At 43.4% G+C, this 6,004-nt stretch overlaps 1 non-coding gene across 1 annotated transcript; it reads right to left on the bottom strand.

The window, feature by feature from the left end:
- Nucleotides 1-5,111: 5,111 nt before the first annotated feature.
- Nucleotides 5,112-5,249, bottom strand: LOC119924898. The gene has a single exon (XR_005449576.1). It is a non-coding gene; the product is annotated as a small nucleolar RNA SNORA7 (small nucleolar RNA).
- Nucleotides 5,250-6,004: the final 755 nt, after the last annotated feature.

The raw sequence follows: 6,004 nt of genomic DNA, 5'->3' as shown, positions 1-6,004 counted from the left end.
AAATAGGAAAAATAATAGAGTATGAACCATTTGTAAATAAGTTCTTCCAAAGGTTCCATTAAAGTGCTTGAGTAATAATAATGATAATGATGGCATTTATTAAGCACTTACTATATGCAAAGCACTGTTCTAAGTGCTGGGGAGGTTACAAGGTGATCAGGCTGTCCCATGGGGAGCTCACAGTCTTAATCCCCATTTTACAGATGAGGTAACTGAGGCACAGAAAAGTTAAGTGACTTGCCCAAAGTCACACAGCTGACAAGTGGTGGAGCCAGGATTTGAACTCATGACCTCTGACTCCAAAGCCCGGGCTCTTTCCACTGAGCCATGCTGCTTCTCATAGTATGAGAGTCCTGAAGTGAGAGTTGGGGATGTAAACTAGGGAGATAGGAAATTAAACTGGGAAGATCTCCTACAGGGGATGTGATTTCACAACAGTAATTATTGGGACAGCAGTGGTCCTTTAGATATGAAGGATGTGAGCAGAGGTTGGCTTCAGGTGAGATAATGAGGTGCAGGGAAGAGATTAGCTTGAAAGAAACAAAAAATATGAGCTGGTGTGTAGTGAGATAAAGCTGATGTGGGTCTTCAATCTGAAAGTCAGGAGGTTTTGCTGGATGTTGAGAAGAACTGACAACCAGTGGAGGCTTTTGAAGAGTAGGGATAAGTATGCAGAATTGCATTTTAGAAAAATGACCCAGTAGGATGCAGAAACAGCATGGCTAAGTGGATAGAGCACAGGCTTGGGAATCAGAAGAACCTGGGTTCTAATCCCATCTCTTCCACTTGTCTTGATCTTGGGCAAATCGCTTAACTTCCCTGTGCCTCAGTTACCTTATCTGTAAAATGGACACTAAGATTTTGAGTCCCATGGGGCACAAGGACTGTGTCCAATATGATTTGCTTGTATCCACCCCAGAGCTTAGTACAGTGTCTGGCACATAGTAAGTGCTTAACAAATACCACCATTATTATTATTGAGAGATTGGAGAGAGGGAGATCAACAAAGGGCTGATGTAGTTGTCAAGCTGGAATAGGACAAGCTTCTGCTGCCAGCTGATAGATTTTTAGATGAAGAAAAAAGGTGGATCCTGGATCTGTAACCTATAAAGCACTTAATTTCCATCCCATGCTCAGCCCCACAATAGCTACATATATATCCATAATTTATTTATTGATATTAATGTCTGCTTCTCCCTCTAAACTGTAAGCTCCTTGTGGGCGTGGGACATCTAGCAAGTCTGTTGTATTATAATTTCCCTAGTGTTTAGTACACTGCTCTGTTCAGAGTAAGGATTTAGTTAAATACCACTGATTGATCTATTGATAGGTTTTGTAGGAATCTCCCCTCTCCCCATTTTAGGAACAGTGGATACAACTGTTGCTTTGCCTCAGTTCACCTTCAATGCAACTCTGGCATTTCTCCAAAGGGAACCGATTCCAAAGGTCTGAGAACTGGTGATGGGTTCCTGGAGTGGATATTTTAGTTCCCACCCACTGGTGCTTTAATTCCCAGGCAAACCATACTCTGGATTCTGAGAAACCCCCTGCTTCTTACATAATAATAATAATTTTAATTTTGGTATTTGTTAAGCGCTTACAATGTGCCAAGCACTGTTCTAAGCACTGGGGTAGATACAAGGTGATCAGGTTGTCCCACGTGGGGCTCACAGTCTTAATCCCCATTTTCCAGATGAGGTAACAGGCACAGAGAAGTTAAGTGACTTGGCCAAAGTCCCACAGCTGATAAGTGGCAGAGCCAGGATTAGAACCCATGACCTCTGGCTCCCAAGCCTGTGCTCTTTCCACTGAGCCACGCTGCTTCTCTCACATAGCACTGAGACAACCCCTGCGCTGAGTGCTGTCCAGGGCCTCAACCTAAGAGAGACCCCCAAACCCCTAATGACCCCAAACCCATCTGTTAGTCCAGCCCTGACTGCAAGCGATATTATGAAATTCAATTGTTCTAAAAGAAAATAGTCACCCTTTAACACATCATCAAGGCTTCACAGCTTGATCTGCCACATTTCGTCAGCATTGCTATTTCTGCAGAGTGCAAACACATCTTGAGAATAGTGGAATGTGGGTTCAGTTGGGAGCCTATCAGGGAATCCTGTACCCATTTTGAAGGCCGGAAACAATAAATAGCTAAGTTCCGAGGCTGACTGCACCTCAGACAGCTCTCCTTAATGAAGCTGCCTCAGAGGAGCCCTCCTCAGACCAGGCCCGAGTTCCCCTTAACCTCAAAGGATGACAGACACATTGTTCCATGGGGCCTGATACCCTGAGAGAAATGTCTGCGTTCCTACCAGGCACACGGTCTGCACAATTCCTTTCCAAGGAGGAATGTCTCATTCCACTTTTCTACCCGAGGCCTCTGGAGTAGCCACGATTGAAATATAGATAGGCAAAACCCCTCTTACCACAGGAGATCACTTGTAAGATGTTACGGCCACACCAACCGGGTTACTGAAAACCCCAGACAGGCTGTACCATACACCACAATTATGTCTGGTTTGTTAAATTTAAGCAAGGGCATTTTCCATGAACAGTATGAAACAGGTTGCATAGAATGAGGACAATGAAAGTCTTGCCTCCCTGAGACTGCTGCAAGATTTTATGAGAGTATTTGATGAGCTCTCCATTCGGTCAGAGTCAAAACGGCATATCTGAAGTGGTCGACTATAAATCATTAGGAAGAATTAACATGCGCTGTTATTTCACTACCAAAAGCCACCTCCTCCTTCAGCAAATGAGCTGATAGGAATGCTCTAGCCGAGTCTTGCAGGGATTTAGCAAGAACCAGCATGGTCTAGGTAAGAGGACAGGCCTGGGAATCAGAGGAGGTGGGTTCTAACTCTGGCTCTGCCACTTGTCCATTGTGTAACCTTGAGCAATTCAGTTCAGTTCTCTGTGCCTCAGTTCTCTCATCTGTAAAATGGGGATTAAGACTGTGAGCCCCATGTGAGACAGGGTTTATGTCCAACTTAATTACCTGTATCTACCCCAATGCTTAGTAAAGTGCTTGACACATCATAAGTGCTAAATGAATACCACGATCATTAGCAATCATGGTATTTGTTAAGCACTACTATATGTCAAGTTGAGTCCTGAGTACTGGGTAGATACAAGTTAGTCAGATAGTAAACAGTCCCTGACTGACAAGGGGCTCACAATATTAGTAGTAGTAGCTGTAGTAGCATTTGTATTAGTATTGTCAGTGTCGCGTTTCATTAATAATAATAATAGTGTTTCTCAAGTGCTTATTATGTGCCAAGTACTGCTCTAAGTGCTGGGGTAGATACAAGGTAATCAGGTTGTCCCATGTGGGGCTCACAGTCTTAATCCCCATTTTACAGATGAGGTAACTGAGGCAGAGAGAAGTTAAGTGACTTGCCCAAAGTCACACAGCTGATAAGTGGCAGGGCCAGGATTAGAACACATGACCTCTGACTCCCAAGCCCATGCTCTTGCTACTAAGTCACGCTGCTTCTCAATGTTTCATCTTTCTTGATGTGTCTGTCTCCAGTCCCTTCTCCCCACTTAGACTGTTAGATTGTGAAACCCCAAGAGAAAGGGACCATGTCTAATTTCCTCCTGTATATTCTCTTCCAATACTTAGTACAGTGCCGGGCACAAAGCAAGTGCTGCTTAATAAATACTATTACTACTACTATTACTATTTGCAAACCCAGAAATATGTTTCTCTGCCTCTATGAACCAGATCATTCCCACATTAATTGACCAAGAGGATAAAGGGAATCAATGTCCATAAAAATAAGGTGGATCAGGGATCACCGATTCTAGCTCTTACTTCTCATTCTTTCCCATGAGGAACAGTCCTGACAAGTATTATCAATTCCATCTCTCTGAAACAGATACATGGGATTAAGCAACAGATCAGATCAGACTGGACAGCCATTATTTCCTTCTGAGGCTAGAGGCTCTGCCTTTTGTTTCAAGTGTCCTGAGCAAGTTACATTACCAACAGATGTTCAGTCACAATCAATCAATCGTATTTATTGAGTCACAACCAATCAATCAGTGGCATTCAGTGAGTGTTGTCCACATGCAGAGCACTGTACTAAGCACTTTGGAGAATACAACAGAGTGAGTAGGCAAAATCCTTGCTCTCATGGACAGTATTTCATATACACAATACTGTACTAGACATCTACTATGTGTAAAGGAGGAGTAGTGATAGCATTAGGAGAAATAGTACTTCTTTAAATCCCACTGAGTGCAATGGGCTGTTCTAAAACCTTGGAAGGATGCAATAAATGTATTAGACACAGCCCTGACTTTTAGAGGAGTGTACTAATTAGTGATGGAGATAGGCAGATATGAGTATCATATGCTAGAGGGAAAAGGGAAAACAGATACAACTGATAACCAAAGTACACAAAAATGAATAAATATATGAAGAAATCAGTGGGCTAAACAAAACAGTGCATAAATATGGAGGAAAAAAAAATTCTGGCTAGGATTTTGCCAAGAACTTAAAGCAGTGAGAAGTCGCAATAGCTATAGCAATCTCTCACTTCTTAATCTGAGCAATCAGTTTACTTTCCCTTGAGAAAGTATTTTCTAATTGAGAAGTAACGTGGCTCAGTGTAAAGAGTATGGGCTTTGGAGTCAGAGGTCATGGGTTCAAATCCTGACCACCAATTGTCAGCTGTGTGACTTTTGGGCAAGTCATTTGACTTCTCTGTGTCTCAGTTACCTCATCTGTAAAGTGGCGATTAAGACTGTGAGCCTCCCGTGGGACAACCTGATCACCTTGTAACCTCCCAAGTGCTTAGAACAGTGCTTTGCACATAGTAAGTGCTTCATAAATGCCATCATTATTATTATCATTATTATTTCTCAAACAATGCAAGTCTTGTTTTGTCTTATTCTGTGGCATCATCTCCAACCAATAGCAACTCCATAGATGCTTCTCTCCCAGAACACCCCACATCCATCTGCAATCATTCTGGTAGTGTATCCACATAGTTATCTTGATAAAAAATATAGAAGTGGTTTACCACCGCTGTCTTCCATGCAGTAAACTTGAGTCTCCTCCCTCGATTCTCTTCCATGCTGCTGCTGCCCAGCACAGGTGAGTTTTGACTTGCAGTAGATTGCCTTCCACTCTCTAGCCATTGCCCAGGCTAGGAATGGAATGGATATGCCTCTGCTTGACTCTACCTCCCATAGTCGAAACTGGTAGAGTACTGGGAACTCTCCAGGTGCTACCCTGAGAGGGTACAGATGGAAGTAAATTCCTAAAAAACAACAGGTAAGATGGTGTCTGAATGGGTTAAGCTGTTTTTCAGAAATCGTTTTCAGAGAATTAGGGGTTGGGATTGAGTTTTCACAAGGCAGACAGCAGGATCTGTATCTACTGAACAAGAGGTGAATGAGCCAAGCCTACAAAATCAACATTAGCTCCGAGACACAAACAACCAACTCTGCCTCGGGAGGAGGCCTGCCCTGGAGCCCTGACCTCAGTGCACCCTAATGATTGACATGAGGTCAAAGACTTTCCTCTCCACGGCCCCCACATCCTCCCCTTACCCTCCAGCTCCCTGGCTTGTGCAAGTGTGTCAGCTGCAAACAGGCAAGATCTCAACAGCTGCCCTAAGAGCAATTATCACAGATACCCCTAAGGCAGCTCTTAATAGGGAACAACCTCAGCTGGTTTACAAGAGTTGCTGTTGTCTAGCTTTTCCAGACTACAGGCTTCCATGAAGGCTAATGAATTGGGTGATGTTAGGGCCCCTAAGGCACAGGCAGAATTCAAAGAGTGTTTTCAAGCTGGCTCCAGGTTCCAACAAGCCAGCTGATGCTAGACAGGACTCACTCCATTCTGGGTTTTATTAGAATTTATTTCCTGTTCTGAACTTATCAACCAGCAATCAACTACTGAAGGCCTATTGGGGGCAGAACACTACACTGTTCTAAGTGCTGGGAAGAACACAATTGAGATAGAAAACACAATCCTTGCCACATGGTACTTCCG

The sequence above is a fragment of the Tachyglossus aculeatus genome, chromosome 2, assembly GCF_015852505.1.
Source record: "Tachyglossus aculeatus isolate mTacAcu1 chromosome 2, mTacAcu1.pri, whole genome shotgun sequence".
NCBI classification, from domain to species: Eukaryota; Metazoa; Chordata; class Mammalia; order Monotremata; family Tachyglossidae; genus Tachyglossus; species Tachyglossus aculeatus.
Note: the sequence above shows the minus strand (reverse complement) of the source record. Positions and strands in the feature narration are given on the sequence as shown.